The 17,976-nt window shown below is 30.3% G+C and overlaps 1 protein-coding gene and 1 long non-coding RNA gene across 2 annotated transcripts in view; both read left to right on the top strand.

Annotated features, from left to right (window-relative positions):
• Positions 1-17,976, top strand: part of Dip-C (dipeptidase C) — a 602,611-nt gene that overhangs the window by 381,288 nt on the left and 203,347 nt on the right. The gene's annotated exons all lie outside the window — the stretch shown is intronic.
• LOC142321709 (uncharacterized) overlaps positions 16,787-17,976 on the top strand; it is a 60,997-nt gene continuing 59,807 nt past the window's right edge. Inside the window, exon 1 of the long non-coding RNA XR_012755705.1 lies at positions 16,787-16,883. This is a non-coding gene — a long non-coding RNA (uncharacterized LOC142321709). The remainder of the gene's footprint in view (positions 16,884-17,976) is intronic.

The following is a 17,976-nucleotide window of genomic DNA, read 5'->3' as shown; positions in this document are numbered from 1 at the left end:
ATATACTCGGCAAAACTCCTAAGATATTGATATCTACAATTTCCTTTTTTATCATCTATGTAATCTTTACCTTTTACCAATCTTCTATTGATCTTTCTACCGTCGTTTTAATCTTTTTTTTTCCTCATGATATGTCCCAGCTAATTAGCTTTTTTATTCCGAATTGTTCCGATTAAATTTCTATTCTCATTAACTCTCCTCATTTTTCACTCTTCCTGCTCTTTTAATCTTTCCCAATTTCCTTCATGTTCACGTTTCAACAGCCTTCTTTTTTGTTATTTCTCAATGTTTATATTTCTTACCCGTACCGAAGTACATTCCAAACGTAAAACTTTACAGAGTTCAAATCCTGGCTCCATATTACTACATAATGATTTTTTAGTTCTGATAAAACGTCTCCTTAACCAATGTTATTCTTGTTTTCTTTTCGTTTTCATTTTTGCAATTTGTTTGTTAAACTACCTAATACACTATTTTATTTGTTCGATGTTTCCATATTTTGAGGTGGAGATTTATTAGTTATTTTCTCCTTTCTTATCATTCATTTTTATTTCTTATTCACAACATTTTATTTAAATCATCAGTGAATATCCTGCACTTTATCTCCTGAAAAAATGTTATATACGATTTTTATAAAATTTATTCCTTTTTCCTGATTCATGCATCTTCTAGAAACCTTTTTTTCATATTTTCAACATTTTTTTTTTTTTTGTCTTCAGTCATTTGACTGGTTTGATGCAGCTCTCCAAGATTCCCTATCTAGTGCTAGTCGTTTCATTTCAGTATACCCTCTACATCCTACATCCCTAACAATTTGTTTTACATATTCCAAACGTGGCCTGCCTACACAATTTTTCCCTTCTACCTGTCCTTCCAAAATTAAAGCGGCTATTCCAGGATGCCTTAGTATGTGGCCTATAAGTCTGTCTCTTCTTTTAACTATATTTTTCCAAATGCTTCTTTCTTCATCTATTTGCCGCAATACCTCCTCATTTGTCACTTTATCCACCCATCTGATTTTTAACATTCTCCTATAGCACCACATTTCAAAAGCTTCTAACCATTTCTTCTCAGATACTCCGATTGTCCAAGTTTCACTTCCATATAAAGCGACACTCCAAACATACACTTTCAAAAATCTTTTCCTGACATTTAAATTAATTTTTGATGTAAACAACTTATATTTCTTACTGAAGGCTCGTTTAGCTTGTGCTATTCGGCATTTTATATCGCTCCTGCTTCGTCCATCTTTAGTAATTCTACTTCCCAAATAACAAAATTCTTCTACCTCCATAATCTTTTCTCCTCCTATTTTCACATTCAGTGGTCCATCTTTGTTATTTCTACTACATTTCATTACTTTTGTTTTGTTCTTGTTTATTTTCATGCGATAGTTCTTGCGTAGGACTTCATCTATGCCGTTCATTGTTTCTTCTAAATCCTTTTTATTCTCGGCTAGAATTACTATATCATCAGCAAATCGTAGCATCTTTATCTTTTCACCTTGTACTGTTACTCCGAATCTAAAATGTTCTTTAACATCATTAACTGCTAGTTCCATGTAAAGATTAAAAAGTAACGGAGATAGAGAACATCCTTGTCGGACTCCCTTTCTTATTATGGCTTCTTTCTTATGTTCTTCAATTGCTACTGTTGCTGTTTGGTTCCTGTACATGTTAGCAATTGTTCTTCTATCTCTGTATTTGAACCCTAATTTTTTTAAAATGCTGAACATTTTATTCCAGTCTACGTTATCGAATGCCTTTTCTAGGTCTATAAACGCCAAGTATGTTGGTTTGTTTTTCTTTAATCTTCCTTCTACTATTAATATGAGCCCTAAAATTGCTTCCCTTGTCCCTATACGTTTCCTGAAACCAAATTGGTCTTCTCCTAACACTTCCTCCACTCTCCTCTCAATTCTTCTGTATAGAATTCTAGTTAAGATTTTTGATGCATGACTAGTTAAACTAATTGTTCTCTATTCTTCACATTTATCTGCCCCTGATTTCTTTGGTATCATTACTATAACACTTTTTTTGAAGTCTGACGGAAATTCCCCTTTTTCATAAATATTACACACCAGTTTGTATAATCTATCAATCGCTTCCTCCCCTGCACTGCGCAGTAATTCTACAGGTATTCCGTCTATTCCAGGAGCCTTTCTGCCATTTAAATCTTTTAATGCTCTCTTAAATTCAGATCTCAGTATTGTTTCTCCCATTTCATCCACCTCAACTTCCTCTTCTTCCTCTATAAAACCATTTTCTAATTCATTTCCTCCGTATAACTCTTCAATATATTCCACCCATCTATCGACTTTACCTTTCGTATTATATATAGGTGTACCATCTTTGTTTAACACATTATTAGATTTTAATTTATGTACCCCAAAATTTTCCTTAACTTTCCTGTATGCTCCGTCTATTTTACCAATTTTCATTTCTCTTTCCACTTCTGAACACTTTTCTTTAATCCACTCTTCTTTCGCCAGTTTGCACTTCCTGTTTATAGCATTTCTTAATTGCCGATAGTTCCTTTTACTTTCTTCATCACTAGCATTCTTATATTTTCTACGTTCATCCATCAGCTGCAATATATCGTCTGAAACCCAAGGTTTTCTACCAGTTCTCTTTATTCCGCCTAAGTTCTCTTCTGCTGATTTAAGAATTTCCTTTTTAACATTCTCCCATTCTTCTTCTACATTTTCTATCTTATCTTTTTTACTCAGACCTCTAGCGATGTCCTCCTCAAAAATCTTCTTTACCTCCTCTTCCTCAAGCTTCTCTAAATTCCACCGATTCATCTGACACCTTTTCTTCAGGTTTTTAAACCCCAATCTACATTTCATTATCACCAAATTATGGTCGCTATCAATGTCTGCTCCAGGGTAAGTTTTGCAGTCCACGATTTTCAACATACCTATTAAATAAGGTTGGTATTAGATAACATCTTTGTTTTATTTCTCTTCACAGGTCAAACTACTCAGTTTGATAATACTTTATTTAATAGACTTTTCTGCTTCAGATACAGTTCTTTATTAATCTTGATCAGTCTTGATCAGTCTTTCCAATCTAGACATTTCCTTCTTATTATTTCCATCAGTTTATCCCGTTTGACATTGTTGAATGAACTTTCCATACCTATAAATATTCCATATCTACAACAATTTCCTCTTCCATTTTGTTACTCTGTCTTCTCTTCAAAATTAGGAGATTAATCTTTGCTGATTCGAAATTAAACTAATTTTGCTGTAATCTCGACACTTTGTCGTAAAATTTGTATAGTATTTATTTTATGGGTATTGTAGGATTATGTTCTGGATTGAAGTTACAGGTAGAAACAGATCAGGATTTCATTGAGAGGGTATGATCGTCCTAAAGTTTTATATATTTCGCGAATCGCCTAATAATAATTTTTTAAATCTATTTTCTAAATTTCTTGATTACTCGGAGTTACTTAGTCCAAAATCATATCTAAATGCTATATTATGGTATCTAATACAACAAGAATTGTTACATATTTTGGAATAGATTTTACTTCAACATGGTCGTTACGTATACTTAAAAAAACACACATACAAACAACAGCCTTATTCTCAAACTGTTTTCTTCAACATGATAGTTTTTATTTTTATAATTTTTTTTATTTTAATTCTCGAAAAGACTTTTGAGAAAGAACCTTATACTTTCATTGCAATTTTTTTTTATTTTTATGTAAATTAATGACCCATTTAAAAAATCTTCCCAATCGGTTTATTTAAAATAAAATAAAAATATTTTCTTTTACAAAAAAACATATTCTGACAATTAGTTTTTTAATAATACTTAAATAAAAAAAGAAGTTAAAACTAAATTGCTTTTTTTTAAAGATATTCGTAATTATGTGCTCAGTTAATTTTCATTGATGCCTTCTAAATTGTTATTTATTTTATTTAATCGGGATCTTCAGATATTTAATTTACTACATTATTTAATATATTTATATTTTAAATTATTAATCCAGAGTTTAACCAGTTATATTTTTTTATTTTATAATTAATTGTGTATTTTGCAACTTTGCTCCAACAAAAGTTTTATTACTTTTTCCTTTGATTCTTCCAGGCTAATACTATTGTTAGTTCTATTTTTTAATCGTGGAGTAGCATACTTAGTCATTACTCACGTAATTTATATACTGTATTATTATTCACCGATGAAAATAAAATATTTATCATGAAAAATAATGGAAGTTTGATCGAAAGAAAATATATCTAATCTGTTGTTAAGACTTAATGACATCCTTAAAATATTGTCTTGTTGGGGAAGCCACAATCGTCTTTAACGTTTATTTGCTATAGAATAACAAAAAAGCACACGAGAAGATAAATTTATCCGATAATTTCACTAAATTGGATCGTCTGTTCTTGCTGTTGGTGTACAATCAGGTAACACTTAATGCTATAGTGTATGTAATATCTGAAGGTGGGTCCATAGCACGCTATGGCATCCTCTCCACTGCTCTTAAAATCACTCAGCCACTTCTCCTTTCACGAGCAGCCAAAGTAGTATATTCCAAAAGTCACATCAATTAATTTACAATGACTTTCACCGTATCCAATTATGACGTCACGAAATAATTATTATAGTAATGAAATGTGTTCTAGTAACGTATTACAAATAAAATTATTTATGCCTAATATTTTGTTCGATATATATGAGTAATTTATCTATTTCTTGAAATTATGTTGTTTTTTTTTCAAGTATGTTAAACTAAAGTTTTCCTATAAATAATCAGTAAAAATGGCGTAATACAAAAGTATTTGAAATGAGTTGTTTATTTATTATAGACTATATAATGTTATGATTTTCTTTTATATGTTGTAGTTATTTACGATAATGATTTTTAAATAGCACGTACTCATTAATTTTGTGACAACTAGTAGCACATGTACCAACCCACCGGGTTGGTCTAGTGGTGAACGCGTCTTCTCAAATCAGCTGATTTGGAAGTCGAGTGTTCCAGCGTTCAACTCCTAGTAAAGACAGACATTTTTACACGGATTTGAATACTAGATCGTGGATGCCGGTGTTCTTTGGTAGTTGGCTTTCAATTAACCACACATCTCTGGAATGGTCGAACTGAGACTGTACAAGACTACATTCATTTACACTCATATATATCATTCTCGTTCATCCTCTGAAGTATTATCTGAAACGTAATTACCGGAGGTTAAACAGGAAAAAGAAAGTAGCACATGTTCCGTATGCAGGTTAATAGTAGGATAGAGGAGGCAAGTAGAGGCAGCTTGTAAGGAGTTTATATGAACTAAAAGCCAAAAAGGTGATTCTGACAAATTTCGGGTTTTTGGAGGAACTGGAAAAAAGTAACGATAAATTTAAATTTTCTGTAATCTTATATTAATTAACTGAACTTTATTAAATCAGTCAAATTCTATCTTTATTAATTTACAATAATAATTACTTAATTTTTTTTTCTTAATTACAAAAAGTGTTGTTTTTGTAATATTAAAGAACTAACATAAAAAATGTATGTTATCTCGTTAACGGATGTAATTTAGTTCAGTTATAAAAATCCTATCTTTTTATCATTATTACTACTGTAGATATCACTTAGCCACTTAAGTTACTTAGTTTACTCTCTTATTATCATGTTTTTGTAATTAACGATCAGTGTAATTTATTTTTACTATTATTTACAAACTCCTTGAATATTTATGCGGTTAAAATCAACCTTATTTACAATAACACAAAAATACTGGTTCTCTTAATAAACCAGTTTAAGACGAGTATATAAGCAAATTAGTCGCAGTTTTAAATAAGATTGACCGCTATTGTGCAAATTTCAATGTTAAATTTCACAAAACCCAATTCGTGTTACATTACTTAATTAATAACACGTATTATATGTATCTTATACATAATATTTATTCATTTAATATGAACGATCGAGTTTGAGGATAAATAAATCAGAAATGAACTGTCAGAATTTCATAAAGTACAAATAAAAATTTATTCTGCTTGGTTTTGCATTTATTAATTACCGTTAAAAAACTATTCAATCACTTTTTTTATTTTCCTGACGTGTTCGTTGCAATCTGTTCAACTTTTTTTTCCGTTTAGCCTCCGGAACTGTTGTAAGGTATTACTTCAGAAGATGAATGAGGATGATATGTATGAGTGTAAGTGACGTGTAGTCTTGTGCAATTTCAGATCGACAATTTTTTAGATGTGTGGTTAAATGAAACCCAACCACCAAAGAACACCGGTATATACGATATAGTATTCAAAACGTATAAAAGTAATTGCATTTACTAGGATTTGAATGTTGGAACTCTCGACTTCCAAATCAGCTGATTTGCGAAGACGCGTTCACCACTAATAGACCAACCCGGGGGTTTGCAATCTAAACCTCAGAATCTTCGACTTCGAAAATCAGCTGTTAAACAACTAGTTTGCAACGACAAGTTAATCACTAGAACAGCCCAGTGAGCACTTTATTTAAGAGGTTATTGTAAGTTGAATCCGAAAAAAATCTTTTTCTAGGGACTTAATTTGGGCGATTATAACTCCGGATATTCTTAAACAAATTATTGCAAACTTTGAAATAGTATTTAAAAACAGATCTACCTCATCCTACATTTTTATTTTTTATATTAATTATTTATGTTTTTTGTGAAGACGTGTTTATCTCTGCACCTAAAGATATTACCCCTTCAAATCGAAAAATATGCAAGTTTAGCCGAATTCCCTGAGCGGTGTTGTGAGCGTGCGGATTTGTTACCAACGCTGTTATGTATCTCTGAACCCATAATAATAGTACATTCCATGTAATATTAAAAATAGAATATGTATATAAACACAAGGCAATGCATTACTTCATAGACACGTTTCTAGCACGCATGATACAGTAAAAACTGCACACATTTTTATTGTGTGGTCATTATAATAGCACTCGTTCGAATGAATGAATTCATAAGCGATAATAATAATACGTTTTTAATAAAGAAATTTTTATTTTAAATATGGAAATGACTTCTTGATTATTTATTTATTCTATATTTATAAACTGTTGTTTGTTACATAGTGCGTTATTTACATTGAAATACATAAACAAAACTGTAAAAGTTATTCAGAGAATGATAACAATGTTCAAAAATATTTAAATACATTAACATTAAGAAATTTTAAACTTATAAATCGTATGAATTACATGTTTATAATTTGTACATTTAGATTAACGTAACTCTAAAACTTATTAACGGTTCATTTTTTAACCGACGCAGTAAACTTATTTCGTTTTCTCGATAGACATTCGATGTGCTTATATATGTTCGGTTCTCAATGCAAATACCTTTACTGTTTAAAACCTTTGATAAAATACGAAAAAAAATTAGTTTCTACTCAAAAGAGGTTTCATCCTTATAGAACTGTATCTATTTACTCTGTCTAGAGGACCAGTGTTTTCTATTCCGTAACTGAGGTCTATCTCTCTCTCATTTTTTTTCTCTGTCAGTTTATTTACCCCCCACCAATTTATTCATTCCCCTTATCTATGAATAATGTTTGTTACTATTGTTATCTACAACCCCAAGCGGGAGACGCCCACTGCAGGAGGTAGCCAGGAGTAGCCACTACCCTTACCCTATCTAATCTACTGACCATAACGGTAGTCGTGTTTCTTCTTGAAACATATTTTTTCCTTGTAATGTTGACCAACGTTATTGATTATAGATAAGGTTTCTCGGCCCGTAATCGCATATAACCCTAAAATGCATTGCTATATAGCAGGAACAAAAGGAATTGACCAAATAAAGGTATCAGCGGGATTTTAAATCGGTACCGGTACCGATAGAAATAAAACAGAATATCCATTAACTATAAAACATTTTTTCAAGTCGTTGCGCTGTCGTCTGATTTTTACCTATATCTTGCTGCACTGTAGATCTGAAGAATACTGTCCTAAACGTGAGGTAAACTACATTTTGTTCACAGATAGCGCTTATCCCAACACTTGAGCGTACCTAATTAAAACTAATATCTACTTATGATAATAATGTATATTAGATCATTAGCCAGGAGACCCGCGACCTGAAACACTACCCACTTACGAAAATGAATTAATTATTTTTTTAATTAAAAAAACCCTTTCTGAAAATGTGAGAAGTAGTTGTCTCTTGCATTCTTCACTGAGCCAAATTATTAGTATTAGAATGTTAAATTTACTGTGCAAATGATACTTTCACTGTCTTCACAGTAGCGATCAATTTGTATAATGAACATCATTCAGAAAAAAACAATTCTGAGCAATGTCGCTTGCTTTGCGTTACATGGGTAAAAAATACTGGGATATACGTAAAACAATAAATACTTATACCCGTTTCTATTAGTAAAATTATATTATATGCACACGACAGGGAAGTATGCTAAAGATGACTTACGCCGAATGATAATATAAATAATTTAAAACGTAATACTCCAACAAATTCGGCGGCGTTTACGTCCTACACACGGATCTTATGCTTACAACCTCCAGCAGCAGATGTTTGTTTCTGTTCACGACATTCACTAGAATTGGTTTTTTTTTTTTTTTCTGCAGTATAAAAAAAATGGGTCAGCAGTTAGTGTAGTAGTGACAATCATGATGGACTTTACTAGATCGGATTGATTTCTGGCAGTCGATGAATATTTTACTACTAATTTCCTTCCCCTCCCACGACCCACCAATGTGTTAGAATACATTATACTGTAGTATGTTTGGGGTAATAATATTTTTAATAGAAATGCGTAATAAATGTAATAGAGTTACGTATTAAACTTTATAGATCCAAGAGAAATTTGATAAAAAAAGTTTATAAAATAAAAGCATTAAGCATCTGAACCGGTTTGTGGAAAATTTCCATTAACTAATGAAACTTTTCAGAACCCATCGCTTCGCCTGTTGTATAATCTAACTGTTTAGATTTCCCAAGATATTTTTGAATTTTTTTTTCCAATTCTTCCGGTTTTTTCATATATATACTGTAAATTCTATATTTATACATGGTAAAATTTTTATTGCATGATGTACCATTTTTATGTAAATGATCATTCAAAAATTCTTTATTTGTATTACCTTGAGATTGTTACTCCATGGTAAATCGGTTTCTAAATTTGGCATATCAACCCGTAAGCTTTTTTAGGTTGTTGGAGTTTTTATTTATTTAATAGAATGTTTTGGGTTTTTATTTTTTTGCTAGATATTTTAAGTATTACTCTGATTATATTTTTTAGAGCCATAAAAATGTTAACTTGATCCCTTTCACGTTAAAAGCTTTGCGTTATCTATTTATATTGATATTCATTTTCTCTACACGGTTCATGATATGAAATAGCAGTTACTTTTAGTAATACTGGATTGTAACACACTAAAAATTTTTTCATTATTCTATAAATATCTTAGAGCATAAAGTACTGAACTGGAAATATCCTTATCAACCGTATAATTTATCACGCTACATAATAATTATATTTACATCAGATTATGGTCAAATTATTCAGACGGTGTGTATAAAGTTTTTTTTGGTAAAAATTATATCGGAACTGATTTTTGTGTTTTGATGAAAATATGAATTATTTTAATTTCGCTTTTATACAAGTGTGTCTTTCTAAAATGCTAAACATTTTTAATTAATCGGTATAAAAGCGATCAGATGTTATAAAGTCTTTTATTTATTGATTTTTTGTTTTGATTTAACTTAACAGAAAAACAACCGGTATAAAAGAAAAATAGTACGGAAATATTTATAACTACGCCTATTATTATACTCTTTTCTTTATGTTTTTGTGATTTTACAGCCTATTTTGTAACTACAATGTACGTATTTTTCTTAGCTCTAAGAATAATTTGGTGTTACAATATTTATTGTATTTTAGTTAAAATGTTTATGATGACAGAGTGAGATACATTCATTAAATATTAATGCACTACTGAACTGGAAGCTGCTGATACTAACTCACTCCCACCTAACGTGATGCTGTGTATATGACTTCCGTCATACAGTGTATTAATGGGGCGGATATTCATTCGACCTATGCGCTCTTGGAATATCCTGAGCATGAAACTCAGGATATTATGTTGTCTTTAAATTAAGACTGTTTTTGAGGTAGAGCACAATCATCCGACTATCTTATATTCAAAACTGATATTTTGTCGTTGTATAAAATTGAAATATTTTTTAAAGCTCTTCAGATTGTGTTTCAGTTATTACTAAGTTATTATATTATAATATCAATTGTTACCACTCATATGCCGTGTGAAATGTGTGTGCAGGGGTAAAAACCTAAAAAGAGAATTTGAGAATTTTATTTCATCAAAAAATCGAAATTATTATTTTGGTCTGCAGGAAATACGCCTGTCAGGAAACATGATTTTTTTATTGTTGGCTAACGAGCGTACCAGTAGTAAAAAGTATATGCGTATACTTTTCACTATTATATAGTGAAAAAAAAAACATAGTATCAGAATGCATACATTCTGATATGTTTTTTTTTGTAAATACATTCATGCACATTTAAAAAAAAACGATTGCAAAAACTTGCAAAATGAAAAAACAGAATCAAAATGCAGGCTGTTTCACATTTTTTTTTTTTTATTATTTTTTACTACGCGTATACATTTTGCTATTATCTGGCATGCACGTTGATTTTGTTTTTTTTCCTCTTCTAAATAATACTTAAAACAAATTGCATTTTCCCCTCACGCTTTTCATTACAGACTTTTTTCTTTTTCCTGTTTAGCCTCCGGTAACTACCGTTTAGATAATTCTTCAGAGGATGAATGAGGATGATATGTATGAGTGTAAATGAAGTGTAGTCTTGTACATTCTCAATTCGACCATTCCTGAGATGTGTGGTTAATTGAAACCAAACTACCAAGGAACACCGATATCCACGATCTAGTATTCAAATCCGTGTAAAAATAACTGGCTTTACTAGGACTTGAACGCTGGGCTCTCGACTTCCAAATCAGCTGATATGGGAAGACGCGTTAACCACTAGACCAACCCAATGGGTTTTCATTACAGACTTGGGACTGTTAATGTCCTCATTATGTAAATATGAACATATTTTTTTTTTAAATGTAGTTTTTTGTTTTTTAAGATGTCTTTTTTTTCTTTTTTTTTAAATCTAATTTAACAATAAAAGACATTTTTTCAGAATTTTTTTGTATCCATCGTGTTCGTTCACTTCGGTACTCTTCTCTATTCGTTCGTCTAAACTAATGTTTTTTTTCTTTTCACTCCTTCTAAATTCAATTCTAAACGCATTTTTTTTTTGATCGTCCTTTGATACTTCTTGTTTCAAATATTATTATACGATTGCGACCTTCTGCTCCATTATTCGTCCTATATTTCGTTTTATAACAATTCCACATTTCAATCGGAACGTTGCTATTCTGTAAACATTGCCTTACAAAGTATTTTTAGAACTTTGTCAGCGATTTCTTTTTCTCCGGAAGCAGTGGACATTGATTCAATTCATCTTCTTTATCATCTGCCAGTTCTAAAGCATCTTCCGTGATGTTTAAAAAGCCATCTTCTACATCCTCAAGTTTTAGGAATGCCAAAGCAGTACACATCCTGATAATTTGACGAATCTCAGTATCCTGTTGGTAGTGCGTAACAAGACCGTATTCTTGGACGTTTTGTCAAATGGCGCGGGCGAGATGGAAATAGCACCCATGAATGTGAGTTGTAGAGCAGATATTTTTCAGAACTGATATGACAGCCGTTTTAAAGTCTATTAACTTTTCTGGGCTTCAATCAGGAATCTCGGATTTAATCAAACGAAACTTTCTCTCGTAAATTGTAAGTAGTTTGTTTAGTAAGAGTGCGAATGCTACCGACACAATTTTGGTCTCCTGATGTGCGTTACCCATAAATAATTTGTATCTGGGTGAATTGGATTGGAGAACTCTTAAAAGTTTCGTCCATAAAAAATTGTTTTGATTGTGCCAAAACTTCTTTACCTGTAGCACTTGCAAAGATAAAAATCCTATGACCGACGCCGTCATTAGCGAGCGAAAAATTTGATCAATCAATCATTTTCAACATTTCTTCAGTTAGTTTGATTGATGTCTTTTGGATTATCTGGTTCCTTTTGTAGATAATGAACTTTGATTTTTTTTCATACATCATACTGTCAGTATTTGTTAGCTGAGGTAACGTGGTAAACGAATTCATAACCTTGATTTTGAATTTGCAAAATTCTTGATTATAAATATGCGAGACAGGAGTGTCAAGTTCTTCGCGAATTCGTTTTTTTTGCACGACGCACCGCTTTTTGTACGTCGATTTGGGCAATTTCAGCGACGCAATTGTCATGAGCAACACTTAACATTTTTGAGTCCATTCGTTTTCAACTGCCCGTTACAGTTAATGTGATTTTTGTTTTTTGGAAAGTCAAACAATTATTCAATTTTGTTTTCTGCGAAATTCACGATAAGAGTGACCATTAGTAGAGGACAAGATCGACCCTAGGTTGTTTCGATGATTTCTAATTCCACAACTACGAAGTCTTAGCAAAAATTAATACTTATACCCGAATATAGATCAGTAATTTGAGAATTAAATAACTGAATGATCCATTTTGAGGAAACTCAAAGCTATTTATACAGTACAATCCCACCCTCTTGAAAGAAATTTGATTACATTGACCGATACTGGTAGCAGTAGAAAAGACAAGTGTCTAGACAGGAGCATTTCCTGCAAAAAGAAAAATTTCGACTTCCGGGAGACAAGTTTTTGATGCAATAAAATTCTCAACAATACTTTCAATTGTGTTCTATTCTGGGAGGTATACTAGTATTATTATAATAGTGTACACATTACATGTCATGTCCGATTTACGCGCGGGGAAGAAGGGAGAAAGGGAAAAATCGATAAATGTAAAAGGGAAGAAGCGGAAAATGGAAAAAGTGGAAAACTGGAAAAAGAAATGGAAAGGGAAAAGAGATAAAGGAAAGAGGAAGGGGAAATGGGGAACAGGAAGGAGATTAAATAAATTTAATTAAAATTAATTTAAATAATATTAAATTAACTTTAAAATAAACAAATAATTAAATTAAAAAATTAGAATATGTAAAGCATATAATTGAAGATGTTAGATGCAAAAAAAAAGGTTGAGATTAAAAGCGTAGGTAAAGCATGGGAATGAAGTGATTCATTACATCTGCCAAATAACTAATATTAATGCATCGTGTGCGCGAGCAGAGCGACAGAATGAGTGTGTGAGTGCTCCAGAAGAATGCCATTAAATTTTACAATTGTACTTCTCTATTTAAAATAATGAAAAAACTTCATAATAAACATGTGTCCGGAAAAGGCTTAGTTTTTAAATTAGGAATAACAAAAAATTTTACCATGATTTCTGCTTAGCGGCAAAATGAGCCTATACCGAAATTCATCGAAAACCGGGGAGAAAGGGAAAAATCGGCAAAGGGAAATAGGGTAAATCGAAAAAGGTAAAGGGGGATAAAAAGGGAAGAAGAGGAAAAGGAAATGGAAAAGAAGAAATAGGAAGGGGGAAAGGGAAGTAAGGGAAAGAGAAACGGGAGAAAATATCTAAATTACTAAATTCTAGTTCTTATATAACTCATCGAAATAAAATATTTAAAAAATTTCCCAAAAATAAATAAAAAGAAATTAATTTTGTTGATAAAGAAACGTTTTTAATAGATTCTCATTTCTGTAATAGGGGGTACAGATGTCACAGGTACTGTGATTTTGTCTTTGGAATGAATTTCAAGTTGATTTTAAAGAGGGTACCTCCCCACCGATCCAGTTATATTACACCAGAAACACAACACAAACAAGTTATGAAGAGGACTGGGAATTTTTAACGCTTTAAAGTATCTTTTTACGAAGTGCACGTATATATATATTTTTTTAATTTCGTTTTCGAAGAGAAGGAAAGAAAAGAGAAAAAGGTACGAAGACGCTCTGCAAGATTTTTTTTACAAAAAATATTGTAAAAGTTTTGATTGTTTTGTTTGTTTTACAAGTAGATTAACACGTTTCTCTAAATACTGAGTTAATTTTACACTAAACATATGCTCGCGTAGACGGGTGAGCAGCGTACATAACTTAGACTTATTTGGTGAAATACATTAACACTTACACAAGTAGGAAATCGCACGTAGGGTCTCGCCTGTCAAATGAATTGGATAACAAGTGCGAATTAACAGGATGGAGTGGACTTATCTCTCACAATAATTTTAATTTATGTTTTGTTTCAAGAAAAAAAAACCAGTCAACACAAAAAAATATTTAAAGAAAATAAAATATCACTAATGTATTAACTGCGTTTATAACGATAATTTATTATTACTACTATTAAAAATAAATATGTAAAAATATATAAATTAAATAATATACAGTAAGCTAGAGATAAAATTTCTGTCACTAATGTACAATAAAAATCTGAACAAAAAAATTGTCTTTATTTATTCAAATATTTTTATTTATTACTAAAACTAATTATCCGTGGAAAACACACGGTTGATGTAGGAGTACATGTTACAGAAATAGTAGTATATAATGTATATCACAAGGGCCTGTCTCTCCAGTCGAACTTTTATTTTGGTTAGGCGCACTGTACAAATAACTTCAGTATATATAACCCAAGTATTTCATAACGAAGATTATGTTCATATCTATAATTTGATCCCCTTCATTAGAAAAAAATTGTTTTTTTTCCAATGAAAATTTGTATACATGAACGAGTATAAAAATTTTCATCAATCGATCTTCATTAGTTTTTGTTGGGCGTTGATTATGAATCATTCACGAGATGTTAAAATATATATAAAATTGGTGGAATTACGGGTAATTCCACCTCCTTTTGAGAAAAAAGAAAACTTTTTCACTTGTTTTCCTAACATTCCATTATAACTTGTTAAAATATCTAGTAACAAATTAATGTTTAAATACATTCAAAAACAGTTCTTCAATATTTCTTGTAGTACAGAGTGCTACGATAAACATTTATTTAATAAATGAAAATTATTTAATTCTACAAATTAAAAGGAAATGACTGCAGTCTAGTTTTACATTAAACTATTTTTTACAAACTATATTTGAGCAATTAATAATTTCCAAATTTCTTACAAATATATTTCCCTACGATTTAACATCGGGACTATTTTTTATTTAGGGTTCAGTAAATATAAATCTTCTTTGAATTGCAGTACAAGTTTCAACAATATTATTATTACATGACGTAAAGAGTTTCAATCGATAACAGGATAAAAACAATAATGATGGAAAGAATGTTTTCCATAAAATTTGGGAACAGTCTCAACCGTCTGTTTAGAAATAAGTTACTGCATATTTTCACGAAGAGTTAAATAATGGAACAAGTTCAACATTTGTATTGTAGTTTACGTTTAACTGGCCATCATACGTCAAACTGACCTTCAACATTTTTTTTAGTTTAATTTTTAAAAAGTAGTAAAACTTTGTTCTTAAATACTATTTTTTTTTTTCTTTTGTAAGTGATTTAAATTGTACAACGGTTGATATTATTATACCGGAAAAACTCCGGCTACAACGGAGTACTTATGCGTAATTTTCCGAATTATCTTAAGGTTTTTTCTTAAAATAAATTGCGACTGAAGAACAATCATAACGCTGAAATGAAAAAAGTTTTAATATATTATAAAACTTTTATATTTCCCCATCAAGTTATTCGTTAGATATAATTTTTTAGACAAGCTTTTTCTTTCGTGATACTATTGAATCTTTTACGAAAGGCAACGTGGGGAAAAGTTTGTAATAAAAAATGTAGAAGACTGATTTACATTTTTCCTTTTCATTCTTTTTTGTTTTTTTACTTTCTTTCCTAAAAAATTAAACTAAGATAACTAAAAGGAAAACAATCGTGTACGATTTATAGTTTAAAATTAATCAGGAATTTTTTTTTATTCTGCAAACAGTGTAATCGTGTGAAATTTTAAATAGGTTTTGGTTTAGTTGCTTTGCTTTGCTTTTAATATAATTTTTTCCTTATTAAATACATTTACATATAACTATTTTAGCTTTATTTAAGCGAATTCCTAAGATCAATTATTTAAGTAACGTCGAGCACGATTGATAAATTTATGGAGCGTATTGATTTATATCATGTATTGCTGGTTACCTGTATTTGGAGGTTGGCGTTAAGCCCTCTTAACACCAACCTCAAAAAAAAAGAAAAAAATTGAAAAAAAGAAAAATTAAAATTGGTTATGTTTTTAATAGGGTATTTTTTTTTGTATTATTCGAGTATGAATTGCGTAGTTTATTGTGAACATTTTAATTGAGTTACAAAGTTACTTTAACGTTTTTAAAATCTTAAAACTTAAAATCTCTGATAAATCCCTGCTTCATAAGTCCAGAAAACCTTTTCAGAATTGGCATTAAGACAAAAAAATTGCGTATCAGTATGTAAAGAATGAGATGTGAAAAGTGAAATGAAAAAAAAGTATTTTATGTTACGTAATTTTTTCTTTATTTCAGCGTATGTATATTATTTTGTAAAAAGCCAATCGGAAAACGTTAATGAACGTCAGATTTATTTTAATGCGCAAAAATAAGTGTAATTTGAATTAAATATTATATGTTGGTTCTAGTGTATTTGATGTACGCAATTTAATGTAATTAGTATAAAAATTATTGAACGACTTTGCATTTTTTCTGCGTAGTTTTTATGTCGCTTTTAGATCGATGAATATAAACAAAATACGTATATTCTATTCAACGGATGCGATACGTCGTTGAAGGAGGGTAACGTCTTGTTCATGGCCGTTCAAATCCAGTGCCCTCGACTTATACTTCTACATGCCTATACGTACCAACGCGAAAACACGTATGTGATATTTCAATAATACAATGTTGTAAATCTTATCCTTAAGTTATTATTTAAACAAAACACGAATTAAAAAAAGAAAAGAAAATGAAAACTGGTTATGTTTTTAATAGGGTATTTTGTTTATTTTTTATTTTTTTGTTTATTGTTTTGATTGTATTATACGTGTATGAATTGCGTAGTTTATTGAGAACATTTTAATTGAATTACAAAGTTACTTTAACGTTTTTAAAAGAATATTATTGACGAACCGTAGATTGTTACTTCTATATTTTGCTTTGTGCCACTTTTCGTAAAGTGAAAGAAGCTGTAAATTGCCAAGTTGTATAATAACGGAGAAACCTATTTTTTTTTTTTTGCAATTTTTACTCATATCCTATCTTAATATTTGTTAAATTTTATTATTCTATGGAAACCTTTTCAAAAATTATTTTCATTTTAATATTTACAAAAAAATCCAATATTCCTTCTACTCCGGAATAATTTTTAAATCATTTTTTTTAAAGTATAAAAATTTGTTGTGTCTTCTGAAACTTTGGTTTACTTGTAAGTATAGATACAATAGAACTGATTATTCTTATAAAATTTAGTATTGAACCCCTTTTTTTTCAGTAAAGTTTTAAATTGTTATTTGGAAATTAATTAAAATCAAATTTTGTTTTTTAAAAAAATTGTCTGTTCTTTCGTTTGCAGGCAAGATACCGATGTTAATAATCTCGATATATGTAGACGGATCACCAGAATGAAGCTGTTGCACTATCGTAGACAATAATTTCCATCTTTATACTAAAATTTCTATTCGTGCTAAGTTTCTTAGTATTTTTTATGTTCGGAAAGTTTCTTTTTAATTATGCTTTTTTATTTGATCCCAAATTTGAGGAAAAAAACACTTTCTTAATTCAGACCGCATTTATTATTTTTGTCGTATAATATACGACTCCTTTCTGCAAATGTTTTACCAATTTCTATCAAAAACAAACCCAGACGCAGTAATATGCACACCTGGATCGAAACACAATGATATCATTGGATGCGCTTTTCTTATAAATAACAGAACCTATATGTTCGGTGTGCCTGGTATTACAAGTGTCTA

Source organism: Lycorma delicatula, chromosome 3 (assembly GCF_047948215.1).
Source record: "Lycorma delicatula isolate Av1 chromosome 3, ASM4794821v1, whole genome shotgun sequence".
NCBI lineage: Eukaryota > Metazoa > Arthropoda > Insecta > Hemiptera > Fulgoridae > Lycorma > Lycorma delicatula.
Note: the sequence above shows the minus strand (reverse complement) of the source record. Positions and strands in the feature narration are given on the sequence as shown.